The sequence below is a fragment of the Octodon degus genome, unplaced genomic scaffold, assembly GCF_000260255.1.
Source record: "Octodon degus isolate 3935 unplaced genomic scaffold, OctDeg1.0 scaffold00028, whole genome shotgun sequence".
NCBI classification, from domain to species: Eukaryota; Metazoa; Chordata; class Mammalia; order Rodentia; family Octodontidae; genus Octodon; species Octodon degus.
Window position 1 is genome coordinate 13,707,121 of NW_004524604.1, and position 21,736 is coordinate 13,728,856.

Below are 21,736 nucleotides of genomic sequence, written 5' to 3' on the forward strand. Positions count from 1 at the left end.
GGGTTTTTGTCTGTGTTTTTTCTCCAATATTTGATCTTGATTTTTATATGAGTGTAAATATGGTTTGTAGCCTCTTTGTGGTTGTTCTGTTCTGTTCTTTCTTTACCTTTTCCTTCTTTCTTTCCCTTCAGTTTTCTCCTCCAGTTTCCCAAAGCTAGTGCTAACCCAGTTTTTTCTTCAGCTTTACTCCTAATCTCTTCCTCTTCTTCTACCTCACTATTTTTCCTAACTGCTTTTAAATTTTAACTCCTGTATGTAAAATTGAAATAGTAAGGACTTGTGTACTACATATAATTTTCTGGTCTGTTTCATATTTTGTTATTTAACCACAATCTAGTTCATACAATTACATGTGTCAGGTAATTAATGATTACCTCAATTTGTCATTTTCTAGGCTATGACTGATGTTATTATTAATACTGATGGTACGAGTACCACTTCATCCAAAAGTAACATGATTGTTCTCAACAGTTATTCTACCTTGTATTCCAAGATTGAGAGTCAGTAAGGGTCATATAAAACACTGAAATAGTGCCAAAGAACTAGGAGCTGGAGAAAACTGGCAGCAACTTCTCATTTGCTACAAACTGAAGAGTTAGGACTGCACAACAGACTCAATGCCCCCAAATCATCTATACCTGGAAGATAACATGGAGAAGTAGTCATTTCCTAAGAGTTCTAAATACAAACAGTAAAGCAACGCACTACAGGTAATTTATAAACATCACCCAGCAATTAAACTAGAAATATAAAAAATAAAAATAAATAAATAGAAAATGAGAAGACATTTAACAAGATGCACCCTAGATATCCAGTTCACCAAAGGCAAATGTAGGAGAAATGAAGTAGGACAATCTAAAAGCCACCTACAGGAACTCTCTGAAGTGGTGAAATGAAAGTAATTCAGTGAGGTGCTAGATAAAGTCAAATCAGAAATAATTTCCCAGATAACTACAGAGATGATGTCTACAAAGAAAATGAAGCTTAATGACTATAACTGAGGCATAGAAAAACTTAGAGGAGCTTAAGAAAATTGTGGAAGCTGTGCATTCTCAACACAGAAAAGAAATGGAATCTATAAGGCAGATTCAAGCAATTATCCAAGAGAATGAAAGTTCTGTTGAAAGTACGTACAGCAGATTAATACCATTTGAGGACAGGACCTTGGATATAGGAGATGGGCTTATGGTTAGCCATCATAAAAAGAGAGATTTCTTATAAATAGTGAGGAACAAATAGAAGTCAATCCATCTGCTGCTTGATTAGGCAAAGAAGAATAACTTAAGATTGATTGGAGTCAATAAAAAAAGAATAAGACAGCTCAAATTATATTTAAAAACTGTTCACAAACACAATGGCAGAAAACTCACCTGGTAGGAAATAAGAATTTAACTGATAGGAAAGTGAGGCATATAGAACCCCAATTAGCCACAATAAAAAAGAAAAATCCTACATCCACATGTCATAATCAAGATTCCAGAAATACAATGAAAGAAAAGAATTTTAAAAGTTATTATAGAGAAGACACAAATCACCTATAAAGGAAAACCTATCAGAATCACAGCTGATTTCTCAGGACCAACTCTTGGGCCAAGGAGATCTTGGAGTGAAGTATTTCAAATTCTAAAGTGAAACAACCTTCAATCCAGATTGATGTAATCTATAAAACTATCTTTCAAAACTGAAGAAAAAATAAGATACTTCCATGAGAAAGAACATCTGAGGAAATTTATAACCTTCAAACCAGCACTCCTCTGGAAGGACATTGTAGAAATAGATAATCAGAACTGTAATTCCATGAACTCCAACAGAAAGAATCCACCAAGTGAGATAGACACAGGGAGGTGAAAAAGATAGAAGGCAACAAGAGGAAAATAACATGACAAAGACGAGTCAATAAATATCAGCTATAACCATCAATGTTAATGGTTTCAATTCACTAATCAAAAGACACAGACCAGCAGAATGTATCAAGAAGCAAGATCCAATAATATGCCGTACATTAGAAACATATTTAATTCAAAAACTGAAAGTCAAAGAATTGGAAATAATGCTTCATCTGACAGAAACCCAGAGAAAAGCAGAGAGAGCTATAAATTGAATTTCAAGCCAAGAATAATTAGGAGAGATAAATAAGGCAGCTACATCATTGTAAAGGGAGCAATTTAAGAGGAAGAGATAACAATCACAAATATGAATGCAATAAATAGCAGTGCACCCAACTATATAAAACAATTATTAACAGACATGATTAATCAAATACGCACTACTGTTTTTGTTTTGGGAGATCTCAATATACAACTACCACGAAAAGATAGATAACCTGCATAATTAAACTCAATAATTAAATATCTGAACTGAACCAAACCTTTGAACAAATGCAGTTAATAGATATATACAGAATTCTATACCCCACAATATCAGAATGTGCATTTTCTCAGCAGCACATGGGATGTTCTATCTCACTCAACATGATTAACTTAATGGAAAGAAATTTAAATTATTGTGTGCATATCACTAAAACATAGGGAAAAGAAATTGAAAGTCAATTGCAACAGGAACTTCACAAACACTTGGAAATTAAATATCAACCTCCAGAACAACCAATGTATCACAGATGAAACTAAAGAAGAAATTAGACAATTTCTACAATTAAATTATAATGACAGTACAACATACAGGAACTTATGGTATATAATGAAAGCAGCCTTTAAAGAGAAATTTATTGCAATAAATACCCATATCAGGAAAGTAAAAGAAGTGCAAATACACAATTTAATGGAGAACATCAAACTTCTAGAAAAAGAAGACCAGGCCAAGGTAAAAGTTATTCTACTGGGGCCAGGGAGATGGCTCAGTAGAATAAGCGCTTGCCTGGCAAGCACAAGGGCTTGAGTTCAATCCCTGGTTCCTCAAAAAAAAAAAAAGTTATTCTACTATTATGGAAAATGCAGAAGGAATAGACAGACTTCTAGATACATATGAATTACCAAAGCTGAATAGAGAAGATATAAAAATCCTAAATAAATCAATAAAATTAAAGATCTAATTACAGGTCTTTTTTGGTAGATATTTACAACTGATATTTACAAGAAATTTAGAGTGGACCTTACACCACTAATTTTTAAACTCTTTATTAAAAAAGGGAAGCAGTACTCCCATATTCGTTGTTGGAAGGAAACATTACCCTGATACCAAAAGTGTAAAAGAACTCAACTAAGAGAACAACAAGCCAATCTCTCTAATGAACATTGATATAAAGATCATCAGTAACATACTGACAAACAGAATGGAACAAATCGTCAAAATTATACCCTATAACCAAGTAAGATTCTCCTTAGGATGCATAGATGGCTGAGCATATGAAAAACAATAAATATAATACACCATATTAACCGAGTCAAGAAAAAAATCATATGATTATCTCAATAGAGTCAGGAAAAGCATTTGCATTTTTCAAGCACTTACTCATGATTTTTTTAAAAAACCATAGAAAATTGGTATTGACCAATCTTATGAAAAGTATTTATGATAAATCAAAGGCCAATATCATACTAAATGAACAAAAAATGAAACCTTTTCTATAAAATCAGGAACAAGGCAAAGATATATATTTTCTCCACTCTTATTCAACATAGTCCTGGAAACTTCAGACAAAACAATTAGAGAAAAGAAAAATATAACAGGAATAAAATTAGGAAAAGAAGAGCTCAGCGGGGCAGAGCCAGAAGGAGCTGAGCCCAACAGCCAGGCCCTGCTGGTTGGGTTTGAGCTCAGTATAACTAGACCCGGTGAGCTGAGGTATACTGATAGTCCCAGCAGAGCACAGACTGAGGCCCAGACCTACAGGGAGGATCCTTGCAGCATGAAGGTAGGAGCAGGTAACTTGGTGAACAAATCCACCTGGAAGACTATAGGTGCCTGATGGGTAGGTGTCCACACAGAACTCAGAGTAACTAATTTAGGTACAAAGTCCCAGTTTATGAGCTGCTTTATTATATAGCTAAAATGTTTGCTTCTGTGGTGTAAAGTAAAAAAAAACCATTAGTTAGAAGAGCTTGTCAATTTATACACTTGACTAGCTATTATTAGTATTGTTAATTGTACTACGATAAATAGGATACAATATCTGCCTCAACAACATGTTCTCTCTTGCATAATAATATCAGGAAGCACTTGGGTAACACCCTCACCAAAACCTTACATAGAACTATGGAGGACAGTGCCAAATGGAAACCAACATCACAATCTCAGTCAATAGAGAAGTAAAAATCTTGGGACACACACAAAACAAGAATCTCTTACACAGGAGAGATACCCGAAGAACAGACCCTTTACAGAGAATGTCTGATTGCAGTAATATACCTACTTACTATCAAATTCACATAAAAAGTATCACAAAAATCTAAATAGTTCTCTCAGAAATGTAAAATGACAAAAAGATGGAACAAAAAGTAATCTCCAGCCCAGAAACAAAACATAACAAATCCAGAAGATATTAGGATATAAGAAATTAGAAGTCACAAACCAGAAAACTCTGAAATAATAGCAACTTAAGTTAAGAAACAGCTGCAGAAGAGCATAAGTAAATCAGAACAGAAATAATCTCCAAATTAAAAATAGAAAACATAACTATAATGAAAGAATTACTAAGTGCTTCTAAATAAGACATTGCTTTTTTAAGAAAAGAAGACAATAGAAAAATGATGGAAACCTTGAGTGAACAATATAGGAGAGAAACAGAGTGCATCAAACAGATTCAAAGAACTATACAGGAAATTTAAAACTATAAAAAGTTGGCAAAACCATTTGAATAAAAGTGAAGTTAGATATTCAGACCTTGAAGACACTGTTGCAGCTAATGAAAAACTAAGAAAGATATCTTTAAGACAACAAGGATCCAGGAAATAATAATTCAACAGTTGCAAGACAATGCAAGGATGAGCAACATGACTAATAGGCATCAATGAGAAAGAAGGAGACAATAGATGACATAAAAATGGTATGGGAAGAAGTATTAGCAGAAAACTTCCTAAATGTGTGGAAACAATCAGACATTTAAGTCACAGAGGCATATAAAACTCTGAATAGTATCAACACAACTAAATTCACAGTCAGATATATAATAATCAAGATCCCGGAAATTCAGCACAAAAACAACAAAATAAACAATAAAAGCCTCTAAAGCAAACAAACAGATCAGATTTAATGGAAAACCCACCAGAATAACATCATATTTCTCAGCACAAACCATCAAGTCAAGAAGAGCATGGAGCAAAGTATTCCAAGTCATACAAGAACACAGATTCCAATATAGACCGATGAACCCTGCAAAACTGTCTTTCAAAATTAATGAAATAAAATACTTCCATTGCAAGGAACAACTAAAGAAATTCACGACAACCAGACCAACCCTACACAGAGTACCAAAAGATATTCTAAAAAGGGATAAAATGCCCAAAATTCTGAGAAGATCAACAAAAAGAATGCATCACATAGGGCAAAGAATTAGACAGGGCAGTAGGGATCCAACAGCAGGAAAATAACATGACAAACATAAGTCAATGCATATAAATTATAACCACCAGTGTAAATGGACTCAATTACCATTTTAAAAAAATAGATTGACAGAGTGGATCAAGAAACAAAATCCAACCACCTGCTGTATACAAGAAGTACATTTAACCCAAGAAGAAATTCATAGTTTGGAGATCAAAGGAAGGAAAGCAATGTTTCATATTCTAGGAGCTCAGAAAAACAGGGTAGTTATTCTGTTCACAGATAATCTGACCATCTAATAAGAATAAGAGCAGATAAAGAAAATCACTACATACATGTTAAGAGAAAACTTAAAGAGGAAGAGGTAACAATCATAAATATATGTGCACCAAATATTGGAACATCCAACTAAATAACACAAATTTTAAAGGACATTAAAGATCTAATAACCAATACCACATGTTCTCAGGGAAATTTAATACCTCCTTAACCCAAAAAGATAGGTCAAGTAGACAAAAAATTATCAAAGAGATAGAACTATTCCAAGCCTTTGAAAAAACTTAATGGGGATTTCCAAAGTGTTCCACCCAACAACATCTGAATATACATTCTTTTCAACAGCACATGGGACATCCTCTAAAATAGTTTACATATCAGTCCAAAGATCACACTTAAATGCAAGAAAACAAACTCTCCCATGCATACTACGTGAACATGGTGCAGTGAATCTGTAAATCAATGACAAAAGAAACCACAAAACCCCCATAAACATGTGGCAATGAACTAACACCCACCTCAGCAAACAAAGGGTTATAGATGAAATTAAATAAGAAATTAAACAATATGTACAATACAATGAAATTTTGAGAATGATCATGATGGTGCAACCTTATAATCCCAGCTTTTGGGAGGCTAAACACAGGCAGATCACTATGAGTCCGATCTATGTAGTGAGATCCTTTGGATCCTGTAGACCCTGCAGACCCTGTAGGCCCTGTACTAAATACAAAAAAGAGAGAAAAAAAAAAGGAAGGAAGGAAGGAAGGAAGGAAGGAAGGAAGGAAAGCAAGCAAGCAAGCAAGCAAGCAAGCAAGCAAGCAAGCAAGCAAGCAAGCAAGCAAGAAAGAAAGAAAGAAAGAAAGAAAGAAAGAAAGAAAGAAAGAAAGAAAGAAAGGAAGGAAGAAAAAATTCAAGCACAACTTATCAGAATTTGTGGGATGAAATGACAGTAGTCATCAGAGGGAAATTTTTAGGAGTGAACTCACACATTAGGAAAATGGAACAAGAATAAATAAATACCCTAATGCTCCACCTCAAGCTTCTAGAAAAAGAAGAGCAAACCAAGCCCAAAGCACAAAGACAGGAGGAAATTATAAAGATTAGAGCAGAGATTAATACAATTGAGACGAATAAAACAATACAAAGAATTAATGAAACCAAAAGCTGGTTCTTTGAAACATCAAATAAAATTGATGGGACTAGTGAGATAGTTCATTGGACTAAAGCACTTGGTTAGGCAAGTGCAGGGACCGTGATTGAATCCCTGGCACCACATGCCTCACTAGCTCTGCCCCCAGGGCAAGCTGAGTTGGCCCGAGTCTGCACATAGTGGCACACGCCTGTTTTCCCAGTGTTAGAGAGGCTGAAGGCAGGAAGATCACAAGACCAAAATGCATAGTGAGACCCTGCAGCAATCAAATACGTAATAAAATGGAAAAAACCCTAGCAAACCTCCTCAAAAAGAAAAGAAAGAACTCAAAGTTCAGCAATAAGGAATGAAAAAAGTGAAGTGACAATGGATCATGTGGAAATTCATAAGATCATCAATAGCTATTTTGAAAATTATTACTCTCACAGATTCAAAAACACAGGAAATGAACAACATCCTAGATATGTACAAATTACCAAAACTGACTCGGAAGATATAAAAACTCTAAATAACAGAATATAGGCCAATGAAACTGAAAATGTAACCAAAAACTTACCAAAAAAGAAAATCTCAGGCTCTGATGGATTCACAACTGAATTCTACATGAAATTTAGGAACAGTTACAATAGTTAATACATTGCATATTGAGTTTGTTTTTATTTTAATTAATCAGAGTACAAGATATAGCTGTGATATCGTGTCTAAACAATATAAGTACAAAACTTTTTTAATAGACTAAGTGAAGCTAACAATAAAACTATTTTACTCTTTTGTGCATACATATTTCTGTATCATTTTTCCATTCTTTCTTTCCCCTTTCCCACATCATAGTTCATTTTTTATTTTGCAGTTTTTCCCATTGCATAATATCTATAAGAATGTTTTGGATCTTATTTTCTTATTCACATTCTCACATTAGTGAGACAATATGATGCTTATACATAAGGGTCTTATTTATTTCACTTATTAATTTGGTTCATGCATTGATTTCCACAGTAGTTGTTCCAGTCCACATATCCACCAGTACTGGAAAGAGGTTCCTTTTTCCACAGAGCTGGATCCGAATTTATTGTTGGTTGGGGTTTTTTTTATTATAGTTATTCTTGCTGAGGTGAGATGGAATCTCAGTGTTATTTTAATTTTGGGGTTTTTCCATAAATTTATTGAGAAACAAATAGCAATTAGACAGTTTCAAACAAAATTGGTAGGACAGTTCAATAATTAACACATTACATACACTCTTCCTAGTGGTTATTTGCTGTACAAGATGCAGATATGATATCCTATTTACAAACACTATTAGAACAAATCCCTCTATTCATTAAGAGAATGCAACTATATATCTATCCAAACCACTTTGAATACACAGATACAAAAATGGGCACTCATCTGTATCCCCTTTTTTGTTTAGTTCCATCATTTGAATATTATAGGTGTGTTAACTCAGCAAAATATTCTAAAAGAGTCCAGTAGTCCATAATAGTATTAGGTCTTCCTCTTGACTGGCAGTGTCAGAAATTGTTGACTTGAGTCCCCTACAGCTGAACATAACACCATGGTTTTACTTCTTATACTTTGTTTTTATACTTTTCTGATGGTTGGTTAAGACCAAGATAAAGCCAGACCTACGCAACAAAAGTTGCAGCTTTTGGATCTGATGAAGTCAGTCAAATCCCTTCAGGGTTTATCCTGAGATCCTGTACTTCATATTGTAGATCCTTTGTCAGTGGCAGTCATGTGGATGAGTCACAGCAATTGCTTGGCCAATATGCTCTCTGTGAAAGCCTGAGAGAATGTTTTCTCTCCATGTGACTCTCCTTAGGCACACTCTACATCATCGATCACTTTTCTCTTTGGCCCCATAATCTCCTTGATCAGAAAATTTGGGACACTACTGAGTTACATGATGTTACAGTACAAGTTCTCATATGTCTTGAGTCTTAATTGACCTTGGAAGGCTAGGGCCAAAATGTTGGCTTTCCTTGCGGATCTCCTTTTTCTCTAATTTTGATCTGCAAACTTAGGTTGTTAACCATCCAGAAGACAAGCTTATTGTTATTGCCATACAATCTAGGCTGTTAAGCTTAACCTCACTATTTGTCTGAATATCAAACATATTAGGCATAACATGGAACAGGTATTTTTTATCAAGTATTGGTATGTTGAACATTAAATCCCTACAGAATAGGATGAAAATACATTTACTAAATTAAAATATATTTTAAAAATAGGTGTAAAGAATTATATAATTTTATGTTTACACATAAGTCCAGAAATCTAACCATATACAACCTTGTAGCAGGACAGTCCCACAACATTCCTTTTCCTGTCTCCTGCCTTCATTCACTACCCCTTTCTCTTTGAACAACCACCTACCCAATAGACAGCACAGCAGCAACTGGCATGTTGTGACAAACAGCCCATATTCAGAAGACCAAAATGACAGGCACTCCAAACATGAACCTACTATTACAAATTGCCATCTTCAATGCAGTTACTTAGTTCACAGGTGTCTGTATATATGGTTATTCAGGGTGAGAATCTTTCCAATGAACTGCTAGATTCAAAAATCTTCTGAAGATTTTCAGGATCATTGCCTTACCCATTTTCTACGTATAACTGTATGGCTTCCCCTGTCATGTTTCCTAGCTCTTCTCCTTGCTTTCTTTTCATTGTCTAGTCCTCAAGTTCTTGCTTTCCCGTTATTTGTATTATTTATTTTAATTTTGACCTCTCAAATAACCAATGGTAATAAACACTTTTCATGTATTTGTTTGTTATTTGTATTTCTTCATCTGAGAAATGAGTATTCACCTAAGATGCTCATTTTTGGATTGGGTCTTTGGATTTGGTGAGTGTGATTTATTTCAATTCTTTATATGTTCTAAATATAAGTTCTTTCTCTATGGGTCAATTGGTCATGATTTGTTCCCATTCTATGAGTAGTCTTTTCAATATACTGGAGATTTATTTTGTTGTATAAACACTTTTAGTAAGCTGAGATTCAGTTTGTTGATTCATTGTAATATTTCCCTTTGGTTTGGGTTTTATTCACCAAGTCTGTCTACACCTATGTCTTTGAAATTTCTAACAATTTTCTCTTCCAGTAAATTTACTGTTTATCTTTTAATATTTAGATATTTTTTCCTTCAGTTTAGAGTGTGATTGTTATACATAGGTCTAACTTTAGTCTTCAGAGTGTAGAATCTTAATTATTACATGCTTTGATGTTGATTTATATTGGTTGTGGCTACATGGAGTTCTATATGCTTCATTTATTTATATATTCAATTTTTTATCCATGTTTGGGAAGTTTTCTATCAGTGTTTCTGTGAAGTGATTTTTTAATGAAATATTCTGACTCTAAATTTCTCAGTTATTCCAATCAATGTTTTGTTATTCTTCTTTGTTTCATCCTGTAACTATTGGATGAATTTTTCATGGTCTCTTGCAATTTTTTTTTTTTTTTTTTTTTTTTGGTGGAACCAGGGATTGATCTCAGACCCTTGCGCTTGGCAAGGAAGCACTTATTCCACTGAGCCATCTCCCTGGCTCCAGTATCTTGCAATTTTTAAAGATATCTTTGTTTTCCTGCTCTCTAGTTATATTCCCATTCTCTGGATCTGATATATTCGATCCTTGCCTTCATTTAATCTATTGTGCATACTTTGGATGGAGTTTCTAAACTGCTACATTTCTGTTTGATCTGTTTAAGTGGTTCTATTTTTCATCTATTTGGGGAATTTAAGCTTTCCATCATTTTCCTGAGCTGCTCCATTTGTTTATCTCTTCCTCATTTAATGTCTTTTATTCTGGTAGCCATTTTTTATACCTTAAAGATCTTTTTTCCATGACCTTTTCGTGTGTGTGTGTGTATGTGTGTGTGTGTGTGTGTGTGTGTGTGTGTGTGTGTGTGTGGTATTTGTTTGTTTGTTTGGTTTTGGTTTTGTTTTACTTCTCCTGGTATCATTTCAGAGAATTCAGTCATTTGGGTTCTGATTTCCTCTATCTTTTATGTTCCAGACTTGTCCTGGGTGGACTTGGCAATTTGGTTTTCATTTTGCTTTTTTTTTTTTTTTTCGTTTTGCTTTTTCACCTTATCATTTTATGTTATCTATTTTATTTTGTTTTTCTGCACTGATGCTTTTAGATTTTTAACGTTAGATAGCTTTACGCTGTTAAGGCTTTCTGAGGAGGAGGAGGAGGATGCTATTCCTCAGGATATTTCCTCTAACAGGCACCACTGTCACTCTTCTTACCAGCAATGCCATATTACTCTCACTGGCAAATCATCATGGGACAGTGGAGGCAGCACAGAGCATGAGCATACCTTCCACTCAGAAGCACTGCTCTTCAAGGACAACAAAGTAATTTCAGTGTGGACCTTTAGTCCTCTTGACTTCTCTCATTGGCTCTGCCAACCTGGGGACAACGATGGGAGGGCAGAGCACAGACACACTCCACTTGCCAGACACACCATCCTGGAGATAATCAAGGAAGGGTGAAGTGCAAATGTACACTCCACATGCGGATACCCCTGTCCTAGAGTAATGGAGAAAACACCGAGGGCAGACTCACATTCTACTCACTGGAATTAGCATCTCAGGGATAATGGAGCAAGGGCATAGCACAGACTCACACTCCACAGGCAGGCATCTCCTTCCCAAATGTCTACATCTTGTACTCTGAGTGAATAAATTAAAGACAGAAATATGCAATGCATTAACCATTGTAACCATCTTATTATCATGTTTCAAAATTTTGGGTTACTTTACTCTTTAAAGTAAAAAAAGGAAAAGAATAGTAAGGAGGTTTGAAAAAAATGTAAGTAGCAAGACTACAAATACTTAAAGTGAAAAGCCTGAGGGGGAAAAGATAGTTGATAAATTTAAAAACTGGCTCTTTCAGAATATCAGTAAAATTAATAAGGTTCTATTCATATAGTCATGAACGTATAGATGTGTGCTAGTGTGAGCTGTTTGTATTACTGCACACTGTACACTGAACATCATTCATCAGTGCAGACTAAGTGGGAAAAGGAAAAGCAAAAAAAGTTTCTGGGAGTAACGGGAATAAGATCTCTATAGATTCTATAGATATTTAAAAGATCATATGGGAATATGGTGAATAAATTTTTGCAAATGAGTTTGATAGCTGAAATGAAAAACAACTTTTTGGAAAGACACTATTCACTCAAAAAGAAATTGATAGTATGAATATAATTGATTCAATTAATCATAAATTCTCTTTTTATTATAATTTTCTTATATTTTGAAGTGTGAAAAGGAAAGCAAGAGAAACAAACAAATGCAGAATTAGAGCACCATTCAATACATATATTACAGATTTTCAAAAGAAGAATAGCTGATTAACAATGAATGATATATTATCTATTCTTATCATCACATCTGTTGCTCAGATTAACAAATATAATTATGCAAGATGGGACATATGATTGCATATTACCGCATGCTTTCAAGAAATCTTAAATTTTGTTCTTCTCTCTTTTCTTTTATTACCTTTTTCTAAAAGATTTACTTAAAATAGAGTATAATAATAATGATATGACATTAGAAATGCTACACATGTAGAAGACCAAGATGACAGGTAATTCAAACATACTTTTTGTGTTACACATTACTGTCCTCAATGCAGTTGCTTAGACCACAGTTATCTGCATACAGAGTTAGACAAGGTAAGAATTCTACATATTAACTTCTATTTTCATAAAACTGATGGAAATTTTTAGTACAATTGCCTCATCCATCTTGTATATATGCTTGCATGTTTTTGCCCTATCATTTTTCATATCTTTTGTCCTTTCTCTCCCCTTCCTTGTTTAATCCTTAAATTCTGTTTCTTTCAGTTTAACTGTATCTGTTATACTTTTCAGATTTTATTTCTTCATTTGAGTTCTTACACCAGGAAGACAATATGATATTTACACCTATGTGTCTGGTTTATTTTACTTATGACTGTAGACTCGAGTTGCATCCACTTACTACAAAGTTTTCTAGTTTGTCATTCTTCATAGCTGAGTCATACTCCTTTGTATAAAAATACCACATCTTTTTCATCCATTCCTCAGGTGATGGGCATTTTGGTTGTTTCTAAGATTTGACTATGACAAATTATGCAGCTATAAATATAAGTGCACATATATTACTATATATCACTATATCACTATGATATACATGCACTTATATAAATATAAGCTATAAATATAAGTGCATATATATCACTATGAATTTTGGGGAAATTCCCAGAAGGGGAATAGCTGGATTAAATGGGATTTCAAGTCCAAGATTTTTGAGAAGTCTCCACACTAATTTCCATAATGTTTATACCAGTCAACATTTCCTCCAGCAGGGGAAAAGGGTTCCTTTTTTCCTGTAGCCTCTCCAGCATTTGTTGTTAGTTGATTTCCTTATGATAACCAATCTTTCATGGATGAGGTGGTATATCCATGTTGTTTTAATTTGCACTTTTCAAATGGCCAAGATGTGGAGCTTTTTTTTCAGATATGTATTTACTTTTTGTGTTTCTTCCTCTAAGAAGTATGCATTCATCTCAAATGTCCATTTTAGGATTGACTCTTTAAATTTTGGGACCCTAATGATTTTTAGTTCTTTGTATATTCTAGATAGAAGACCTTTGTCTGAGTGATTATTTGTTAAGATTTTTTCCAAATTTGTAGGTTGTTCTTCACTCTGTTGGTAATTTCATTTGATTTGCAGAAACTTCTTAATAAGAGGAGATCTCAATGTTCATTCTTTCAAGTATTTCTCATACATTTTGATTTTTATTCTTGAAAAGTTTGCCTAACTGTACATCTTCAAGATTTCCAGCTAATTTTTCTTCCAATAGATAGTGTTACTCCTGTAATATTTAAGTCTTTAATCCATTTTGCCTTTATTTTCTAGCTTGGTGATAGACCCGGGTATAACTTTAGTTTTTGGCATGTGGCAAGACAGTTTTTCCAGCTCAATTTGATTAAGAGGCTATATTGCTTCCAGTGAACAGTTTTGGCTACTTTGTCAAAGAACAGATGGCTGAGTGTGTTTGTAGTTGCTTCTGCATCTTCCATTCTATTCCATTGATCCTCAGGTCTGGTATTTTGTCAGTAGCTTGCTGATTTTATCACAGATTTGTAGTATAATTTAAGTTAGGGATTGTAATGCCTCCTGCCTTGCCTTTGTTGCCCAGGATTGTCTTTGATATTCTAGGTCTTTTCTGATTGCAAGTAAATTTTAGGAATGTAATCTCGATCTGTGAGGTATGCTGGTGGAATTTAGATAGGGATTGAATAAAATCTGTAGAACAATTTTAGAGTATGACCATTTTCGCAATGTGTTTCTTTCTATCCAGAAGCAAGGAATGTCTTGCAATTTTCTGAAATCCTCTTTGTTATCTTTATTGAGAGTACTGTAATTTTCATTGAACAGATCTTTGACTTCTTTTCTTAGATTAATTCCTAGGAATTTCACGGTTTGGGTGCTATTCTAAGGGGTATTATTTCTTTAATTTCCCTCTCAATGTGTTTGTTATCTGTGCAGAGGAATGCTATTGATTTTTCTGTATTAACTTTGTAATCTGCTATGCTACTGAATTTGTTTTTTGTTTTTGTTTTTGTTTTTTTCATTCTAGGAGCTCCTTGTTGGTGTTTTTTGGAACTTCCAAGTAGAGTGTTATATCATCTACAAATAATGAGAGTTTAATTTCTTTTTCATCTATTCTTATTTCTTTCATTTCTTTCTGTTGTCTAATGGCTCTAGCCAATGATTCCAGAACTATATTTAATAGGAATGGTGATAGAGGACACTGTTGTCTTGTACCTGATTTGGCAGTAAAATAGTTCAAGTTTTCCTTATTTAGAATGATGCTAGCTGTTGGATTGTCATAGTTGGATTTTATCATATTGAGGTAGAAACCATCTATTCCAATTTTCTGTATTGCTTTGATCATGAATGAGTGTTGTACTTTCTCAAAAGTATTTTCTACATCAATTGAGAGGATCATGTGGTTTTTGGATTTGGCTCTACTGATGTAGTTTATCACATTTATAGATTTACATATGTTCAACCATCCTTGCATCCCTGGGATGATTCCTACCTAGTAACAGTGTATAATTTTCCTAATATTTGTTGTAGTCTATTTTCTAGGCTTTTATTGAAGACCTCTATATCTATGTTCTTAAGGGAGATTGGCCTGTGTTTTTTGTTCGTTTGTTTTGTTTTGTTCTTGTTGAATCTTTCTCTAGATTTTGTATCAGTATAACACTTTCTCCAGGAATGGTTTTGGGAGAACTGCTTCCTTTTCAATTTTATTCAAGAGTTTGAGGAATATTGGGATTATATCTTCTGTAAATTTCTTGTAAAATTCAGATTTAAATCCATCAGGACCTGGGCTTTACTTTGTTGGTGAATTTTTATTACAATTTCAATTTCATTGGTTGATATTATATTATTAAGAGTTCTTCTATGCTATTAATTCAGTTTTGGTAATTTGTACCTATCTAGGAATCTGCCCATTTCTTCTATGTCTTCGAATCTGTGAGAGTAAATATATTCAAAATGGCTATTGCTGATCTTCTGAATTTCCACTGGGTCTGTGGAAATTTCAGCCTTTTTATCCCTTATTGCTTGTTCATGAGGGTTTTTTTTTCCTCTTTTTGATGAGGTTAGCTAGGAACTTATCAATTTTATATAATCTTTCAAAGAACCAGCTTTTTGATTCATTAATTCTTTGAATTATTTTCTTTGTCTCATTTAAATTAATTTCTGCTCTAATCTTTATGATTTCTTCCTGTATTTGGACCTTGGACTTGGTTGTTATTCTTTTTATAGATTCTTGAGGTGGAGCATTAAGGTGTTTATTTGTTCCTACTCTGTTTTCCTAAAGTATGAGTTCATAGCTATAAATTTCCTTCTAAGACCTGCTTTCTTTTCATCCCACAAATTGCAATAAATTATACTTGACTTTTCTTTGGATCATAGATATTGTTTAACTTCTTATTTAATTTCATATGTAATACATTGGTTTGTGAGGAGGATTTATTTAATTTACGGATATTTATGGAATTTTGTGGTTCCTTTTCTCATTCATTTCCAGTTCCATTGCACAGTAGTCAGATAATATGCATGGAACATGTTTATTTAAATATATTTAAGCATGACCTATGGACTAGTATGTGGTCTATTTTAGAAAATGTCCCATGTGCAGCTCAAAAGAATTTTTATTCAAATATTGTTGGATGGAACACTCTACATATGTCCACTAAGTCCATTTGTTCAAAGGCCTGGTTCTGTTCTGTTATGTCTTTGTTAATTTTTCTGTCTCCTTGACCTATATTCTGGGGCTAAGGGACTGTGAAGGTCTCCTGTTAAGACTGTGGTATTAGGTATTACATTTTTCATGTCCATTAATATTTGTCTTACAAGTTTGGGTCCTCCCGTATTTGATACATACATACTTATGACACAATTAACACTTCCTTGTGTATTGTTCCCTTAACCAGTACATAGTGACCTTCTTTTTTTTTTTTTGGTCTTCGGGCATGTCTTATTATTTTCCATCCTTTGACTTTCAGCCTATGAATTATGAATGAGTTAAGTGTGCTTCTTATATACAGAATATTGTTGGATTTTGGTTCCTAGTCCACTCTGCCAGTCTATTTCTTGTAATTGGTTAATTCAGTCAATTTACATTGGCAGCTATGACAGAGATGTATTGACATGTCTGACTTGTATTTTTTTGGGGTTGGTTATCTATTTAATTCCTGTGCTTAATTGTTTGTCCTATTTGGTGGGTTCTTTCCATTCTCATTCTAGGAGTTTCAGTCATTTAAATCCCTCTCTTGACATGCTAACCCATAGGTCATGCTTAAGTATATGCAAGAAAACAGAAATTATCCTACGCATGTTTTCTGACCACAGTGCAATGAAACTGGAAATAAATGACAAAAGAAACCAGAAAACTCTCTACATACATTGAAGTTAAACAACATCCTACTCAACAATCAATGGGTCACAGATGAAATTAAATAAGAAATTCAACAATATATGTAACTCAATGAAAATCCAACTATAACGTATCAGAAATTATGGGATGCGATGAAAGCAGTTCTCAGAAGGAAATTCATAGCTCTGAACTCATACATTAGGAAAACAGAACGGGAACAAATGAACACCCTAATGCTGCATCTCCAACATCTATAAAAGGAAGAGCAAAACAAACCCATAGTCCAAAGATGGGAAGAAATCATAAAGATTAGGCAGAAATTAATTCAACTGAGACAAACAAAACCGTTCAAAGTATTGAAGAATCAAAAAGCTGCTTCTTTCCAAGACTAAATAAAATCCATAAGCCCCTAGCTAAACTCATCAAAAAGAGGGAAAAAATTTCAAATACAGCAATAAGGAATGAAAAGGGTGTAATCACCACAGACCCAGTGGAAATTCAGAAGATTATCAATAGCTACTTTGAGAATCTTTATGCTCACAGAATAGAAAATACAGATGAAATGGACAGATTCTTAAATAGGTACAAATTACCAAAACTGAATATAGAACATATAACAACTCTCAAAATCTCAAAAATAACCAGTGAAATATGAAATGTAATTGAAAGCCTGCTGACAAAGAAAATTCCAGGTCTTGGTGGATTCATAGCTGAATTCTAAAAGAAATTTACATAAGATAGAATGCCCACACTCCTCACAATCTTCAATTAAATTGAAAAGGAAACAGATCTCCCAAAATCATTCCTGGAGGCAAATATTATACTGATACCAAAACAGGGGAAAACACAACTAAAAAAGAGAACTAGAATCTTCAGAAGATTTTTTAATCTAGCAGAATATTGGAAAGATTCTCACCCTGACTAACTATATATACTGATACCTGTGAGCAAAGCTACTGCACTGCAGATGCTAATTCGTACTAGTAGTTTCATTCTTGGAGTGCCTGTCATTCTGGTCTACTGAATATGGGCTGCTAGTCATGACATGCCAGTTGCTGCTATGATGTCTCTTGGGTAGGTGGTTGTTCAAGAAGAAGGGGGTGGTGAATGAAAGCAAGAGACAGGAAAAGGAATATTGTGGGACTGTCCTGCTTCAAGGTTGTATATGGTGAGATTTTTGGACTTATGTGTAAACATAAGAATTATATAATTCTTTATGCCTATTTTTAAAATATATTCTAGTTTTTAAGTGTTTTTTTTATCATATTCTGCAGGGACTTAAAGTTCAACATATCAATATTTGATGAAAAGTACCTGTTCCATATTATGCCTAAGATGTTTGATATTCAGACAAATAGTGAGGTTAAGCTTAACAGCCTAAGTTGTATGGTAATAACAATAAGCTTGTCTTCTGGATGGTTAACAGCCTAAGTTTGCAGACCAAAATTAGAGAAAAAGGAGGGTTGCAAGGAAAGCCAACATTTTGGCCCTAGCCTGCAAAGGTCAATTAAGACTCAGGATATATGAGAACTTGTACTCTAACGTCATGTAACTCAGCAGTGTCCCAAATGTTCTGATCAAGGAGATTATGGGGCCAAAGAGGAAAGTGATCGATGATGTAGAGTGTGCCTAAGGAGAGTCACATGAAGAGAAAACATTCTCTCAGGCTTTCACAGAGAGCACACTGGCCAAGCAATGGATGTGACTCATCCACATGGCTAACACTGACAAAGTTTCTACAATCTGAGGTGCAAGATCTTGGGATAAATCCTGAGGGGATTTCACTGACCTTATCAGACCCAAAAGCTACAACTCTTGTTGCATAGGTCCTGCTTTACCTTGGTCTTGGCCATCCAGCAGAAAAGTATAAAAATGAAATATAAGAAGTAAAACCATGCTGCTATGTTGAGCTGTGGGGGACCCAGGTCAACAATTTCTGGCATTGCCAGTGAAGCGGAAGACCCAATACTATTATGGGCTACTGGATTCTTTTTGAATATTTTGCTGAGTTTACACACCTATAATATTCAAATAATAGAACTTAACAAAAAAAGGGTATACAGACAATTGTATCTGTGTATTCAAAGTGGTTTTGATAGATATATAGTTACATTCTCTTAATGAATAGAATGACTCTTGTACAGCAATTAACCACTAGGAAGAATGTATGCAGTGTGTTAATTATTGAAACTGTCCTACTGATTTGATTTGCAACTGTCTCATTGCTATTTGTTTATCAGTAAAATTATGGGGGAAAAAAGAGAACTACAGACCTATCTCCCTCAGGAACATAGATGTAAAAATCCTCAATAAAATACTAGCAAATAGAATACAGCAAATCATCAAGAAGATCATACACCAAGACCAGGTAGGATTCATCACAGAGATGCAAGGATGGTTCAATATTTGAAAATCTATAAATGTAATATGCTATATCAATAGAGTAAAATATAAAAACCACATGATCATCTCAACTAATGCAGAAAAAGGTTTGACAAAGTCCAACACTCTTTCATGTTCAAAGTCCTACAGAAAATTGAAATAGAAAACCTTTATTTCAACCTAATAAATGCCATCTATGACAGCCCAATAGCTAATATAATTCTAAAGGGGGAAAAATTGAAATCTTTTACTCTCAGATCTGGTACAAGACAAGGCTTTCCTCTATCACCACTGCAACACAATATACTGTTGGAGTCATTAGCTAGAGCCATTAGACAAGAGGGAGAATTAAAAGGAATAAGAATAGATAAAGAAGAAGGTAAGTTATCATTATTTGCAGATGTCATGATACTACACTTCGAAGACCCAGAAAACTCCACCAAGAGGCTACTAGAATTGATACACAAATTCAGTAACATAGCAGGATAAAATGTCAATACCCGGAAGTCAGTAGCATTTCTCTATACAGATAACAAACAAACAGAGAGGGAAATTAAAGAAACATTACCTTTTACAATAGCAAAGGAGAATGAAATTAATAAACTTGGAATTCATTTAATTAAAGAAGTCAAAGATTTTTTCACAGAAAAATTACAGGTCTCTGAAAAAAGAGATCGTAGAGCATTTCAGAAAAAGGAAAGATATTCCCTCCTCCTGTACAGGAAGAACGAACATCGAGAAGATGGTCATACTCCCAAAGTTGTTCCACCGATTTAATGCAATCCCTATCAAACCACCACCAACATACCTCTCAGACCTAGAGATAACATTCCTAAAATTTATTTGGACCCAAAAGTGACCTAGAATAGCAAAAGCAATCCTAGCAATAAAGACAAAGCAGAAAGCGTTACAATTCCTGACTTGAAATTATACTACAAATCTACTGTGATAAAATCAACCTAGTATTGGCAATAAAATAGACATGGGATCAATGGAATAGTTTAGAAGATGCAAAGGCCTCTAGAACACACTCAACCACCTAATCTTTGACAAAATTGCCAAACACACTTAATGGGAGAAAGATAGCCTGTTTAACAAATGATGCTGGAAGAATTGGCTCTCTATATGGTGAAAACTAAAACTTTACCCAGGTCTATCACCATGCACTAAGCTAAATTCAAAATGGATTAAAGATCTAAACATTAAAACAGAAGCACTAAATCTCCTAGAAGAGAAATTATGGGGAACTCCTGAAGACAGGGGTAGGCAAAGAGTTCATGAACAAAAGTCAAATCACACGGGTAACACTTGAAAGAATTAACAACTGGGACCACCTGTTATTGAGAAGATTTGCATGTCAAAGAAATTGCCAACAAAGTGAAAAGGCAACCCACAAATTTCGAAAAAAGTCTTAATGAATAAGCACTCCAAGGTCTGCTCTCTAGAATTTATAAGAAATAAAAAACATTAGGGTCCCCATATTTGAAGACCCAATCCAGAAACGGGCTTCCGAGATGAACACACACTTCTCAGAGGATGAAATTAAAGAGGCGAATAAATACATGAAGAAATGCTCCACATCACTAGCCATCCATGAAATGCAAAGAAAAAAAACAACACTGAGATTCCATCTCACACAGGAGAGAATGGCTATCATAAAGAAATCAACCAACAACAAATGTTGGAGAGGCTGTTGGGAAAAGGGAATGCTTCTCCATTGCTGATGGGAATGTAGACTGGTGAAACCATTATGGAAATCAGTGTGGAGACTCCTTAAGAAACTAGGACTGGAAATCCCATTCAAGCCAGCTATCCCCCTACTGGGAATTTTCTAGAAGGACCTGAAATCATCATATCATAATGATATATGTGTACCTACATTTATAACAGAACAATTTGTGATAGCCAAATCTTCTAAACAACTGAGATGCCCATCACATGAGGAATGATTGAAAAGGATGTAGCATTTTTATACAATGGAGTATTACACAGCTATAAAGAATGATAAACTTGAAGCATTTATGTTTAAGTGGATGCCCCTTGAAGATACATTCACAAGTGAAATAAACCAGACCCACATGTGTAAATATCATATAGTATCCCTTGTATAAGAACTCAAAAGAAGAAATACGAATGGAAAGTTATAACACAATTAAATAGAAAGTGAGAACTTGAAGATAGGACAAGGAGGAGAGGGCAAGGAGAAAGGTTGGGAAACATGACAGGGGTAAAAGGCATGAATTTATATGTACAAGATGGGTAAGGCAATGATCTGGAGAAACATCAGCAGGTTTTTGAAACTAGCAGCTAATTGGTAGGATTCTTACCCTGACTAACTACATATGCTGACACCTGTGAACCAAGCAACTGCATTGAAGGTAGCAATGTGTAACAGAAGGGTCACACTTAGATTACCTGTCATTCTGGTTTTTTACATACTTCTTGTCATGACATACCAAATATTAC